The sequence below is a fragment of the Lolium rigidum genome, chromosome 1 (genome assembly GCF_022539505.1).
Source record: "Lolium rigidum isolate FL_2022 chromosome 1, APGP_CSIRO_Lrig_0.1, whole genome shotgun sequence".
NCBI classification, from domain to species: domain Eukaryota; kingdom Viridiplantae; phylum Streptophyta; class Magnoliopsida; order Poales; family Poaceae; genus Lolium; species Lolium rigidum.
Window position 1 is genome coordinate 244721934 of NC_061508.1, and position 15556 is coordinate 244737489.

The 15556-nt window shown below is 49.2% G+C and overlaps 1 pseudogene; it reads left to right on the plus strand.

Annotated features, from left to right (window-relative positions):
* Positions 1–684: 684 nt before the first annotated feature.
* On the plus strand, positions 685–10871 carry LOC124657013 (annotated as a pseudogene).
* Positions 10872–15556: the final 4685 nt, after the last annotated feature.

Genomic DNA, 15556 nt, shown 5'->3' on the forward strand with positions numbered 1-15556 from the left:
GCTTGGGAAAAAGCTTACCGGCGAGGCGTGCGCGGCGGCGTCGATTCTGGCCGATTGGTGCCCATTCGCGCGCGCCGGCAGGCCGAGCGGATGCAGCGGGCCCCGCACGTGCTTCTGCCGGTCGGAATCGGAGGGGATGGGCGGGGGAGGCCAGAATCTGCGGCGGCACGCGGCGGCGGTTGGCGGGAGGAAGAGGGGAAGGGGACAGATGAAACTTCCTTCGCGCCAAGGGGCGGAAATGGATGGAGGCCAGCCTCGCACTGCCCCTCCAACCCGAAAACTTAGGATCGCGCGGCGCGAATCGGAGCGGCCCGGAATTTTTTTAAAAAATAGGGGTCCGATACGAAATCTGAACGGCACTTTTTTACTCTCCAAATCGGAAATCAACTGTTATTATGCCCGATGGGTCGGATGGTATCTGCTTGAGATGCTCTAAAGCCAAGTAGATGACAATTTAGGAAAAAACTGTACTCCGTATATGTTTAAATTTCTAGATGTATATATACAGCCCCCTACCCTCCGCAGAGTTAGTGGTATATATTCATAGAGAGAGAGAAAGGGGGCCAGAGTTGCAGCTCCGACAACTCTGCTGTGGGTGTAGAGCGGCAGTCTTCGTCGTCGTCGTCGCCAGCCGCCCCCTCCCTCACACTAGGGCGCGCTGACGCCTGGTCTCTCAACTCAAAGATGAAGAGCAGCTTGATCCCTGCGCCCGACGAGGAGGAAGCGGCGGCCTTGGTGCCGCCTCCGGCAGCCGGCGCGGCCCCGTGCAAGGTCGTCGACGACGACAACGCTGCTCTGGGCGTAGAGTGGCAGTCTTCGTCGTCGTCGTCGTCGCCAGGCGGCGCAACGAAGAAAGCGTGGTGGTGGACGGCGCTTCTGTCGCCGACGAGGGGCGCCGTCGGGATGGTGATCGGCGGCCTCGTGGTGCTCGCGCTGCTCGTCGGCACCACATGGATCGACCTGGACGCTGTAAGTATACGCGCATGTGCATGCCATTTTTTTTTCTCTCCTTTCGACCGAGTTATCTTTGCAACCGCGCGTGTTCCTACGATCTTAGGCTGCATCACACTGTTGGAAGAAAATCTTAGGCTGCATCACAATTCGATCACAACCAGCTAGACAAATCAATAACGCGAATCAACGTAGTGAATGTATAGCATTTATTTCCTTTAATCGTGTTATTGTGCCATGGTGTATCACAAATTCACAATTCACAACCACCTAGGATTGTTAACACGAACTAAGCGCTACGTAGCGATAATATGGTATTCATTAGGCCAAATTAACGCAAGGGAAATATTAGAACCAACCTGAGGTTGGGTGGTTAGGAGGATGGTTGTATCCCCAGCCCACCAGAGTTCAAACCCCAGGTTTGACATCTGTGTGTCTCATAAAAGGCGGAATATTCATTCAGTGGGAGACGACGTTCCCGTCGACAGCGAGGCGCCTGTGGTGACTTCGCCAATTTCAAGATCCAATCCGCCGACTCAGTCTTTCGGAGGTGCTCATAGGGGTAGGGTGTGCGTGTGTGCGTTCATAGGGGTGAGTGTATGCGCGTGTATGTGAGCGTCTGCGTTTGTACTGTGTTTCTCAAAAAAAAAAAAAAATTAACGCAAGGGAAATGGAAAAGCATCAGATAATATAGCCGTAGGATAAGCTTGGTCCGTCCAGTCCTAAAACATAAGACACAATTATTCCATATGTTTTTTGTTGTACAACTTCAACCACTAGTATATAACCAAGTTATATATATTCCAAATTTATAAATGTACTCCCTCCATACCAGTTCAAATGACGATTACGCATCTCGACAAAAAAGTTTGACTACGAATTTAGTCAAGAAAATACAACATATATGTCACACAAATTATACCATTAGATTCATATTCAAAATAAGTTTACAATAGTATAATTTTGTGATATATATCTTATATTTTGTTGACAAAATTTTAGTCAAACTTTTTTCTCGAATTGTGTAATTGCCCTGTAAACCGGTATGTAGCGAGTATCATTACATTTGTCTTGCAAATCTCTTTTACTATATAATATACATATTTATACAATTTCTATGAGCATGTTATAAATACAAATCATTGTCAAAGTTACAACTTTTTACTTAACGAAATTTAAGGACGTCCATATTATATTTCGGGATGGAAGGGGTACTATTGTATCTGGTGGCGGTCCCATTCCAAAGTCAAGTATAGTGACCAATGCCCGTTGAGCTTTCTAGCGTTCTCTAGCTAGCTGCTCCTTCGAACGCTACCTCGTTGGACCAATGACGAGACAAGCCAGCAACGCTACGATCCAAGGATATATATGTAGACTTCTATCTTGGACTTTTGAACGAAGAAAACCAGATCATGCATTGTAGAAAAAGAGACGAGAAAAACGAACTATGTACGTGCTCCACGGAAACATCAGCTTCAGTGTAGCTATCTAGATCGCTGCCGAAGTCGGCGATAATACGTACGTGTCTCGTCGTGTGTTAATTCATGAGGAAAGTGCTTCACGGGATACACACGCTCAGCGTCCTTCTTGACTCAGGACTCAGGATGCTCGTCTCTGTGCCATTTTCGCAACCAGCAGTAGCTAGCTTGCCTTTTGTCAACAAGATACATGGAAATTCTTGCAACTAATTAACCATCCATACGTATGGAAACTGAACAAAATATCCTGGAGAATCATCACTAGAAAGATATTGCCCTTTCTACAGGTTAGGGAAGGGCAAGTCCCTGCTAGACACGTGGAGATATTCGGATTGAATGAGCCGTGCGGGAGGAGACACTGCCTGGTTTTGTAGGGTGTGGTAGACTGACAAATAATTGAAACGAAAATGATTTCTAAATAGAGAACTAAATTATGAACCATTTTGATCTTTGCACTTTTAACGTAATTCTATAGTGGACTTTTTTTTGCACCGTAAGTGTCCTGGTTGTGCACCATAGGTGTTCATGTCTCAGTAATTATCTATTGGATGTGCCCACAACAAAGTGAAACAGTGCAAGTGGTATTTTTTTTTTTGCAAAACACAGTAGTGGAAGATTGAGTCTTAACAAAGTGATCTGGCGGATTTTGAGATTGACGAAGTCATCACATGTGTAGTCTTCTACCGATGAGAACATCGCCTCAAGAATATATGGTGAGACATCAAAGTATCAAACCTGAGGTTTAATCCCTGGTGGGTTGGAGGTACCACTACTCTTCTAACCATCGAACCATAGGTTGCAGTTCAAGTGGCAATTGACACACCAAATATTGTATAAACACACTTTGTTTTAATCTATTCATTTTTTTTTTTGCCAAAATGTGAACATAACAATCTTTTAAAAATAGAACAAAAATAAGGAAACAAGCGTATCTAGACCTAGAGACACCAAGACTCAAGAACTTGTCCAATCACTCTTCTAGGTCTTAGAGCATCTCCAATAGAGGCTGTAAACTGGGCGTGCGCTAAAAAAATTGTCAATATACAGCGCCAAACGCGTTTTTGCGTCCTCCAGCAGACGCTGCAAAATAGGTCGCGCTGTAAATATTTTAGTGCGCGCGGTAGTTTGCACTATCCAAAGCGGTGATGCGTCGACTGGCACGCACTATAAACTGGCTTCTCCACCGCGGAAAGAAAACATACGCTAAAAGCCAAGCCGATGCGCCATGCACGCCTCGCCCGAGCTCCGCCTCGCCCGATGCGCCATGGCCTGCCCCGCCCGACCTCCCCATGGCTGACGCGCCCGACCTTCCCCATCTCCCGCCGCGCCAGGGCCGCGGCGCCATGGTAGCCCCGCCCGACCTCCCCCCATCTCCCGCTGCACCATCTCCCGCCGCGCCCGAACTCCCCCCATCTCCCGCTGCCCCAGGGCCTCCGTGCCCGACCTCCACCTCCCGCCGCACCAGGGCCGCCCCGCCCGACTTCCCCAATGTCCCGCCGCGCCATGGCCACGGGCTGCAGCTGTTCTTCACGCGGGGACACGATGGGCTGCACCTGGAGAGCCACGGGATGAACACGGGGACGAGCTACTTCTGCTGGCCGGAGTTCCAACGCCTCGCCGGAGCAAGCTCGTCGGAGCTGCCTCGCCGGAGTTGATTTTTAGTTGATTTAGTTGATTTAGTTGATTTTTTTTGGATTTATTTGTGGCATGTTTGATCTTGTTTGTTGTATGTATGTAGAAGAAACTTTTTTGTGGAGCTCTATTTTACAGCCTCTGGTGAAGGGCTGGTTTTTGGCTTGTTTGTTGCGCTGTAAAATAGAGCCTCCGGCGAAGCTCGCGTGGCACCGCACACTATATCTAGATTGAGCGCGCTGGAAACGACTTTTACAGCGCCAAATTTTAGAGCCTCTGTTGAAGATGCTCTTAGCAAACAAAACAAAATTAAGCTCCGTAAATATTAATAAAATTATGCATATTCATATTGAGTTAATATATAGTTACCATGATTTTTTTTGTCAAACATCATGACCATTTGCTAAAAAAATTCAACAAATGAAAAAATGAGACTCACCCTGCCCAAATAGCGAACCAATTAATTCACAGCCGAATATGTTTTTGTGAACTCACTGACGAAATATTAAAAATCGATGTAACCAGGTTCTAAAAATCCGCTCTCAAGAGAAACGGGAAAAATCCACTGAAAACCAGCCTCCCTCCTAGCGACGCGACGTCAGCGCGAGAGCCCTCATTTCCCCGAGTTCCTCCCAAATACTCCATTGTTTTGACCCTTTGATCGAGCCGGGACTTGGCCGGTGTGCCAGCGCTGAGAACGATACGCTGACCGATGTTCCATGGAGAAGCAGCGAGAGCTAGCGCCAAGTATGGAACGAAACGTACGAAGCCCGCTTCCTGCCCATGTACAGATCAGATCGGATTAGATTGGATTAGATTAGACGAGCCAATGTTCAATCAGGACGGAAGTGACGACCTGCACACCGAGGTGTCTAGTTTTCCTTTGCGGCGTGTGAGTTTTATTCTTAGTTAACTGATCATCTGCTTGCGTAATATCATGTCGGACAAGAATCGGTAGACAAGTACGTGGAGTTGTTCATGCGTGGCCGTGCCAAATCTTCTTTGTTCCGACGACATTTCGAACATCAGCTGATGGTTAAGTCGTCGTCTAGTGTTTGCGACATATGGAAAAGGCCATCTCGGAATAAAAAATCAGTTCGATCATAAGTTAGCTAGCATGGACCTCATCGAGAAATTCTCTTGCAGGTTCATTAGCTAGATTTGTACGGTTCTAATTTCTATAACTGTACCCTAAAAATTAAACATCCTGCCCATTCGTGGAAACTTGACAAAATACTCCATTTGTTTTTACTTTCTGCTATCCGAGAGATGGCCGTGTCATGGTGCGCGAGCTAGGTGAGAGCGATATGTACTGACCAATCAATGGGAGTTTCACACTTTCACTTAGTATAGGGATCTGTACGTGAACGTTTTAATGATCAATACGGACGTTATCTTGCCGCAAAGAAAGGAAATAATTTTTTTAGGAGTGATCAATAATGCAGTATCATATAAGGTTGGTCGTAGTTGGGTGTAACTTAGATTAGTAACATGGGGAGTGATGTTTTGGCACATGGGAGCATATGCTCTCTTTATTTTGAAATACATGTTAGATATATTTTAAAATGTTAAAAAAATTGAAACAAAAATTTCGCACGTACATCTTCATGTGCTACACGCTCACAAAGTCATTTCATAAAAAATCGACATGTCATGTGGCGTGTGTAAAAAAACAAAATTCGGTGCTGAAACAAAGACTTGTCACAAGATAAATTTTATCTTTTTCGCTTAGACTATAAAAAATATCATTTTTTCGTGAAACTTGACGAATACACATATATTAGGAAGATGTACATGTAAATTTTTTTACTATCAAAATTTTTTAACACTTGGAAATATGTTTTTATGGTAGAGGGATCATACGCACCCGGGAGCCAAATTGAGTTTCTCAGTAACATGTGTCAATGTTACTAGTCTAAGTTACTATCTCTATAGTGGATAGTAACTTATATGTGATTTTATGCATTGTGTCATTTGTTATGTTGTAGCTCATCTTGACTTAGGTTTTGTGATGTTATGGTAACATAGCTAGTTACCATATTACTTTTTTTTCATTTATTATCATGTCATGTCATCAAAATGTCTTGGGGGGTGGGGGTGTATGCCTATGTTACTCCCACTATGAATAGTCTAACGGTAGCATGGTCTCCTTATATTAATTGATTTGTACAATCTCAAAGCAAAATTATGTATAAGATCTGCTTGAAATTTTTAGTTATACTTGCTATGATCTTTGTCATTATCAATTATAGTACATATTACTTGATGCTAATATAGATGTATATATGTAGACACATTTTAGTCGTAGATACATTACAATCAAATAATTTGGATCGGCGGGGGGGGGGGGGGGGGGACATTTTTTGGATGCATGAAATGTGTGATAGTACCTACAATACATTCATTGTTTGTAAGGGCTATAAAACGAAATCCTGACCCTATTAGAACGATGAGAGCAAGCAGACCAACAGAAGGGCACCGAGTGAGGATTAATTGGACTAGATGAGCTATCATATCCTGGAAGTGGGAGTGATCAGAAGCACACCAACGTGTTTAATTTTGGATCGCAGTAGATGCTGATGCACCAAAAAAGTTCTGGCGTAATAAGTAGGTCATCTGTGTGTGGCCATGCGCATTACCCTTTTCACCGGTTTGGATTTTTGGTGCATTCAATTTGACAGCTACCTCTTTGTTGTGACATTTTTGGCTATTTGACGGTTATATCTGCTAGCTAAAGACGTTTGCACATTTTTTGACCCTTTACTGTGAGGCAAAAGCCCCATAGCTCAACTTTTATTAAAAATATTTACATACAGTTTATATACGAGCTAAGGCTAGAACCATGCAAAGAAGCAAAAGCTAATCTAAGCTGTCAAAGAAGGCCATGGCGTCCCTTGCAATGTTGGTCTCATGGGAAATTTGAAAGGAAAGAAATGCTCGTGTTTTTCGGAACAATGCCTCCACTTTAAGTATGTTGGTGACCAAGATAAAAGATGAAGCCGCCATTTGGAGCCTAGCCGGGACTAAGGCCTTGAGTATTGTAATGCCGCGAGAGTAGGCTTATGTTTTGGGCTTGACCTTGTGTCAAGTCTTGGTTTGTAACAACTCTAAAACTTCTTCTTAATCAATGAAAATGGCAAATCTTTTGCCTTGTTTCAAAAAAAAATTCTAAGCTGTCAAGGCAAAGAAGAGATCCAAGTCAGCCTGCAATGTAGTATCATGAAGAAAGTGACCCTTCAAGGTAGCAAATCTAGGCCTGACATGCATGCTCAAAAATAGTTCTGACCTTTCAAATCTCCTAGCATAAGACGTTTGCACATTGCAAGATAAATAATGGCATGGTCAGAGCATCTCCAGTCGCGTCCCCCAAACCGTCCCCCAAAGCGATTTGGGGCGCGCCGGACAAAAAAAGCGTTCCAGCCGCGTCCCCCAAAGCCCTTTTTTGTCCGGCGCGGCCCGATACGGTGTCCGGCGCCCCGAGCCCGTCCCCGTCCCACGGGGGACGCTCCGGGGACGCCGGACACAACGAAAGCGAGGCGGGGAGTGGCGGGGCCGACGCGTCGGCGGCACGGTTAATTTTAACCTAACCGTCGCCTACCTCGCGACGGAAGTTGTTCGCGCGCAGTGACACACGGCGGCATCTTTGCCTTAATGGCGACGGAGGGGCAGGCGAGACGTCTCGTCGGTGCTGCGCGGCCTCCACGCGTCGCCGGCGTTCGCACGCCACCGCCCGTTCCCGCGCGATCTTCCCGCCTCTTCTCGTCTCGTTCCCGCGCTTTCTTCCCGACGCCGGCGTCTATAAAAGGTCTCCCGGCTCATCAATGGTAGCCACCACACCCCGCCGGCAACAAACACAGCCCTCGTCGCTCCACGGTCGTCTCCTCCATCACCAGTGGCAATGGCGAACCGCCCCGGCGATGGCCACTTCCCTCCACCGCCGTCTCCTCCATTGACGAGCCGGCAGCGGCGTGCGGCACTCGAGGAGGCACTCGAGGAGGAGGCCCGCCAGCGGCGGATCTAGCGGCGTTCTCCGCCCTGCCTCCGCAGCTGAGGAGGCCGCGGCGGCAGCAGCGTGGCAGGAGCAGCAGTGCGACACCGTTGCGGCGTTCGACGCCTCGACGGGACAAGAGGCGCGATGGCGCCGGTACCGGGAGGAGATGGAGCAGCGATGGGCTGACGAGCGCCGGCGCGCCGGCGCGATGAGCGGCAGCGCTGTTCCGCGACCGGCGTGACTCGATCGAGCGCCGGCGGCGTGAGTCGATCGAGCTCCGGCCAGCGAGGCGACGGCGGAGGAGCGTCGACGGCGGGAGTCAGCGCTACGGCGCTATGGGGGAGGCGGGCGGAGCAGTTGGCGGCGGCCGACGCGTATGCGGCGGCGATGATGGAGGCGCCAACAGATGTGGAGGAGGAGGCGCCAATGGAGGAGGAGGCCGAGGCGGAGGAGACCGAGGTGGAGGACGACGACGACGATGACGAGTTCGACTGGTCCGACGACGACGCCCCGCACCCGGACGAGACGGCCGATCAGCAACGCGCCCTCGTCGAGTCCTTCGAGTCGGAGAAGAAGCTCCAGGACGACGCCCGTGCCCACGAAGAGGCGCAGATTCGTCGCGCCGTCGAGCTCTCCTCTCCGCCGGCCCAGCAGGGGAGGGCGGAGGAGGACTATCGGCGGGAGCGGCACCGTCTGGCCACCGCCGAACGCAAGGAGAGGAGGCGCGCGCAGGAGGAGCTGCGGCGTAGGGGAGGCGACGACGGGGCGGGGCGGTCAGTAGCCTAGGTTTAGATGAAATCTAGCCGTTTTCATTCAAACTTTGTAATATATAATCAAAATTGAATGAAAACCTTTATTTTCCTGCACAAATATTCATTTGGGGGCGGCGTTTGGGGGACGCGGCTGGGGAGCGACGTCCCCCAAACGCGGCACGAGCAAAACACGTCCCCCAAACGCTCAATCCGGCGCGGTTTGGGGGACGGTTTGGGGGACGCGACTGGAGATGCTCTCAGAAGCAAGGCAAATAATACACATATCAAGCTAGTTGGTTGCATAGTTGCAAATGGATAAATTTTGCTCGTGTACATGAATTAGATTAAGCAAATGAAATAAATTATGCTCCTGTACACGAATTAGATTAAGCAAATGAATGAAGTTTACTTCTTACGATACTTGTACTAGTTATAATGTTTAATGCTGCTCTGTGTTGCTCTTGTACATGTGTCGTGGACGATCGATCAGTCCTTCCTGCCGGGCAAGGGCCGCGGCAGCATCAGCCGGCGTGGGCAACATCCTCCTCGCCGCCACCGCTCATCACCGCTCGTGCCCATACCATTCAGCTGCGGCAATTCGTCCTCCACGCCACAATGTCGGAGCGGCATGCCACCACCGTCACCAGCACCGTTCCCATCGCCCGAACAACCCACGGCGCCGCCACCGTCGTGCCCCGACTACTTCCGGTACATCCACTCGGACCTCGAGCGGTGGCGCGACTCCGGGATCACGAGGGAGGCGGTGGAGCGCGCGCAGCCGAAGGCTGCGTTCCGGCTGACTGTGGTGTCCGGCCGCGCGTACGTGGAGACGTACCACCGCGTCTTCCAGACGCGGGACGTGTTCACGAAGTGGGGCATCCTGCAGCTGCTCGCCCGCTACCCCGGCCGCGTCCCGGACGTCGACATCATGTTCAACCTCGAGGACATGCCGGAGTTCCGCGCCGCCGACTACCCGGACCCTGCCACCGCGCCGCCGCTCTTTCGGTACTGCAAGGACGGCACCTCGCTCGAGGTCCTCTGGCCTGACTGGTCCTTCTGGGGCTGGTCCGAGGTGAACATCCGCCCGTGGGCGCCGCTCATCGAGGAGGTCGGCGAGGAGAACGCGCGCCTCCCGTGGCAGGACAGGGAGCCCTACGCGTTCTGGAAGGGGAACGCCGGCGTGTCGGAGGCGCGCCGCGACCTCTTCCGGTGCAACAACGACTCCGCCGCCGGCAAGGAGTGGAACGCGCGGCTGTTCGCGCACGACTGGGGCGCCGCCATCCGGAACGGCTTCAAGGACTCCAACCTGGAGATCTACGTACAAGATCTACGTGCAGGGCCGGTCGTGGTCGGTGAGCGAGAAGTACATCCTCGCCTGCGACTCGCCCATGCTGGCCATCGACACGCCGTTCAAGGACTTCTTCTCCCGGGGACTCGTCGCCGGCAAGCACTACTGGCCCATCGACCCTGCAGACAAGTGCCGCGCCGTCAAGTTCGCCGTCGACTGGGGGAACTCGCACCCGGAGCAGGCGATGCGGATCGGCCAGGAGGGAAGCGGGTTCGCCAGGGAGGACATGAGCATGGAGTACGTGTACGACTACATGCTGCACGTGCTCAAGCAGTACGCCGCCCTGCTCCGGTATACGCCCACCGTGCCGGAGAAGGCCGTGGAGCTCTGCCCCGAGTCCATGGCATGCCCCGCCCAAGGTCGGGACAGGGAGCTCATGATGCAGTCCAGGGAGAGGTACGTGGCCACCTATGAGCCGTGCACGCTGCCGCCGCCGTTCACGGCCGAGGAGGTCACGAGGATGGCCGCCAGAGAAGAGGATGTGCGAAGGAAAGTAGCCAAGATGGAGGGGAGGTAGAAGGTAGAAGCTCAAGCTACCAGACCAGTTGCAACGGTACCTAAACAATTTGATTTAGGTTTTTGCTGTTTCTAGTACTCCCTTCTATGTATAATAAATGTCCTAATTTTAGTTTAAATTTAAATTAAAACTACAATATTTCTAAGTCGATGCTAAGAAACATTCCATCCGGAGATTAAGATTCGAACGGATTTTTCATCAATTGCTTAGCATGTGTATATTTTGGGTCTTTTGTATCATTAGCTCTCGAGCTTGGGTACACCCGAGGACATCTAAAGATGCGTTTGGTGCAATTTACTCTTATAAGAAGCTAGAAGGATACCCCACGTGTTGCTGTGGGAATCTTCTAAAAATTGTATTGTATAAATGAAATGGTATAATGCACATGAAGTATGAATTGTCTATACAAGTATGCAAGAATACTCGAGATGGTAACTTCAATTTATATTGTTTTTTTGTACATTTCATGGCTATAAATTATTTATGCGGACAATTGAATGAAAAAAATGGTAACATGAATAGCTTGCATGAAAGGATACATCAATAGTGAACGTTAGTGGGGATGCCATGTACATTTGATTGGCTAACGGAATAGATGATGTGGATGGCTAGCTTGCATGTAGAGATAGACTAACATTAATTGTAGTTAATGAAGTTTTGCTTTATAAGAAGTATAGATGCTTCTGAATGGAAGGAACTAATGATTGAACTCTCAAAATGATAAACCACATCACTAGTTATTTCAAAACAGAAAATGATCTAAGAGAAATGAATAACTTGTGTTGATGATCAAAAGCAACCCCCCCCCCCCGAATTCTTTCATCATAACTTTATGTTCCTCAATCTAAGTTTCACCAGGTTTATGACTCTTACTTCATGGAGCAGTGATATTTAAAGTAGCACATAGTACATGGTGGAGATGCATAAGCTCTCTCCAACTATTAGAAAATAAATTCTAAAAAAAAGTAAATCTTCGAGATTTTTATATTATTTCTTCTTCCATGACATACTCTTGTACTTTTCTGAAGTCGGCGGAAAGGAAATACAAAACCACAAACCTGTAAATACCAATATAGGTTCTCCCATAGTTTTAATTTTATTTGAGACGTAATGCCAAGGCTATGTACATGCGCGCAACCATTTGTTATCACCAGAATTTGATCGAGTCAGAGATGGGCCGCGATCAAGATGGGCTTAAAGATTATATACGGAAGAAATACGTGAATCGGCCTTATATGCAAAATTTGGGCTAGTTTGCCCTTGTATCTGTAACATATTAGATTACGTGTCGGTTAGTTAGAGTTTAACCCGTGCACGGTTAGGTGCACGCCTGAATTAGAAAGTCCCCTGGACTATAAATATGTATCTAGGGTTTATGAAATAAACAACAACCAACGTTCAACACAATCAATCTCGGCGGATCGCCAACTCCTTCGTCTCGAGGATTTCTCCTGGTAAGCACCATGCTGCCTAGATCGCATCTTGCGATCTAGGCAGCACAAGCTTATTACGTTGTTCATGCGTTGCTCGTGCTGAAGCCTTTTTGATGGCGAGCAACGTAGTTATCTTAGATGTGTTAGGGTTAGCATTGTTCTTCGTATCATATGCTTGTCGTAGTGCAACCCTTATACATCTAGCCGCCCTTACACCTATCTTAGGTGTAGGGGCGGCACCCCGCTTGATCATTGTTTAGTAGATCCGATCCGTTACGGTTGCATCTTTGTTCTTCAAGGATTAGTTTAATATCCGCAATAGTTAGGCCTTACACGTATCAACTTACGTGCAAGCTTTCCTGGGCAGGAGCTTTGCGCTTCAGGGTCTTCCTGACAGCCACCTTCCTCACTGCCGTCCTCGCCTGAGTCGAGGCTCGGGGGGCAACTGGCCCCGAAGACGCTTTACTCTTGGGAGCCGATTTCGGTGAAATCGGCTGACTCTGCATTATGACTTTCTTCAGAGGTGGCGAGCTCTGGCAGAAGAGAACCCCTGGGGCCGGAGGAAGGAATACGAAGGGGGAGCCGTCGGCTTGCGTGGGAGCTGGGCCATCTTGTTGCTGCCAGGAGATGGAGTCGGGTCACGGACAATCACCATAAGCGGTTACAAGAAATATTTGAGTAATGGTACCTGGTCCGCGGGGCGTCATACTCGGCATCAAGTTGTCTCAACGGCGGTCCTAAAGCCCTTCGAAGACATGGGTCTTCCACATGGACCACCAAGTCTCGAAACCGTCGGTAGTGAAGGAGAAACGGAGGTCGTGGGGAATTGGAATGGCCAAAGCATCAAAGAAGGTATAACACCTTTGGCCGGTGAGGATGTCGGGCGGTTCAGCTCCGCTGGCTGTCGGGTGGTGTAAGAAGAAGTGTGGAGGCACCTGCCCAAGACCGAGCTGTCGGGCTACCACTACCGGTTGATAACACTCATAACCGGGCTTGATGATCCGGTTCGAGGTACTCATGCCAACGGGGAGGAAGCAAGGACGAATCATGATGGAATACAGATGCTGGGTGCTAGCGTCATCGGCAAAGTTATCCAATCTAAAGGAGACTGGATTTTCAAAATTCTCCGGTTCAGTATAAGGAAAGAACAGGGGGTTGTCCAAACCTTGGAAGAAGATCTTGAACCACCCTGCTGCTTCCTTAGGGATCAGCCTGTCTGCTCGGGAGACCATACAAAGCTTGGCCATAGCTGGTGCATCGGATATCCTTTCCGTTAGCATCCGGAAAGGTGCGGGAGGTCAAAGGTGGGAAGTCCGGGATCCGGTTCGCAAAGTATAGCTGCGCCCATAACTGAATAAACCACCGGGGACCGCCGAGTTTAAGCTGTCTTTTGAGAGAACAGTTTGACGGACATCGATTGAAGAGATCGATAGACCTCTCCAAGAAACAGTTTGCCTAGGCCGAGATGGGTGCCTTTGGCCAGTTCATAGGCTAGGGAAAGGTAATTCTTGGTAGGGGCAAGTGATGGGCCACGAGAATATGAAGTGTTCCAACCAAAAGTTCGGGAAGGCTGTGTGTTCTCTCTCTGTCACGGGGCCTTTGGTCTTCATATAACGATTGAGGTAGGCACCCCAAGCTGGTACACTCTTTTTAGAAGAAAGGGTGAAAGGGACTTTCGGCAGTTTGAATGCGAAGGGCTTGGGGATGCAATGTCTAGGCCTCGTGATCATGGCCACGTCCGACGAGGGTTGGTGTCATAGGGCCATGGCCAAACATGAAGCGGTTCGGTGCGTCGGACCGAAGTAGCCGATGGTTTTCGGAATATTTTCATTCTTCTCAAGAGGAGACAATGATAATGACAGGGCATCGGCTATCCCTATGGCTTCCCGGGTGGCATAATGGATTTTGGATACTCTATTGTACCATGTCACCCAACCCTCGGGGGATTAGGCCGGGCTCGCGAGCGGTCGGCCCGAGGAGGTCGGGTCTAAGTTCGATTCACGAAGGGGATTCCGTTAGCTTCGCATGAAATTAAGAGGGCGGGACTCTCGGAAGAACGAGGACCGAGGCACATGGAATTTGCGAGAGAAGGATGTGGCAGCGAGGATGTCCGAGACCTAAAATAGATAGTGGAATAGAACATTAATTCAGGTGTTTGCTTGTTTACTCCTAACATTGATGCACGTGACAAGGGGGCTGTTGAGGATTACCTTCAGACCGGAGACCATGGCGTTGGCGTTGGATGATTCCGCCATTGGATGCGCTGAGGAATCGGGACGGCGCGGCTGAGATCTGAGATTCGTAGAGCTGCCGGGGCGGCGATTTGGGGATCTGAGTTTCTCAGATGAAAGGCGCGGGTTACCGTTTGGAGGGGCAGTTAGGTTGGCCTTGCTCCCGTTTTATCGTAAAGGCTGATGTGGTACCATCGGCTCTTTTGGGGAGTGCTTGACTCTGGCTATCGGCAAAGTTAAGTGAAGACATTCCTTCATTTTAAGATGAATTTTTTAGATTGGTGATAAAGTCAAGGAGGCAAGACGCCATGACATGACCCGATGAGGGATAAGCATAATGATTTTGGAAATGTCATTTCCAAAACCAGGGGGCATGTGTTATCACCAGAATTTGACCGAGTCGGAGATGGGCCGCGATCAAGATGGGCTTAAAGATTATATACGGAAGAAATACGTGAATCGGCCTTATATGCAAAATTTGGGCTAGTTTGCCCTTGTATCTGTAACATATTAGATTACGTGTCGGTTAGTTAGAGTTTAACCCGTGCACGGTTAGGTGCACGCCTGAATTAGAAAGTCCCCTGGACTATAAATATGTATCTAGGGTTTATGAAATAAACAACAATCAACGTTCAACACAATCAATCTCGGCGCATCGCCAACTCCTTCGTCTCGAGGGTTTCTCCTGGTAAGCACCATGCTGCCTAGATCGCATCTTGCGATCTAGGCAGCACAAGCTTATTACGTTGTTCATGCGTTGCTCGTGCTTGAAGCCTTTTTGATGGCGAGCAACGTAGTTATCTTAGATGTGTTAGGGTTAGCATTGTTCTTCGTATCATATGCTGTCGTAGTGCAACCCTTATACATCTAGCCGCCCTTACACCTATCTTAGGTGTAGGGGCGGCACCCGCTTGATCATTGTTTAGTAGATCCGATCCGTTACGGTTGCTCCTTGTTCCTCAAGGATTAGTTTAATATTCGCAATAGTTAGGCCTTACAAAGGGTTGGAGGATCCAGCGGCGTGTAGGGTGTAGTTTGCTAGCCCTAGACGAGGATGTTCCGGGATCAACCTCGTGTTGGTTTTTAGGCCCTGTCTAGGATCGGCTTACGATCACCGTACGCGAGCGCGAGGCCCAATCGTGAGTAGGATGATCCGATTATGCGGTGAAAACCCTAAATCGTCGTAGATCGCTTTAGCTTTATCTTGATCAAGCAGGACCACC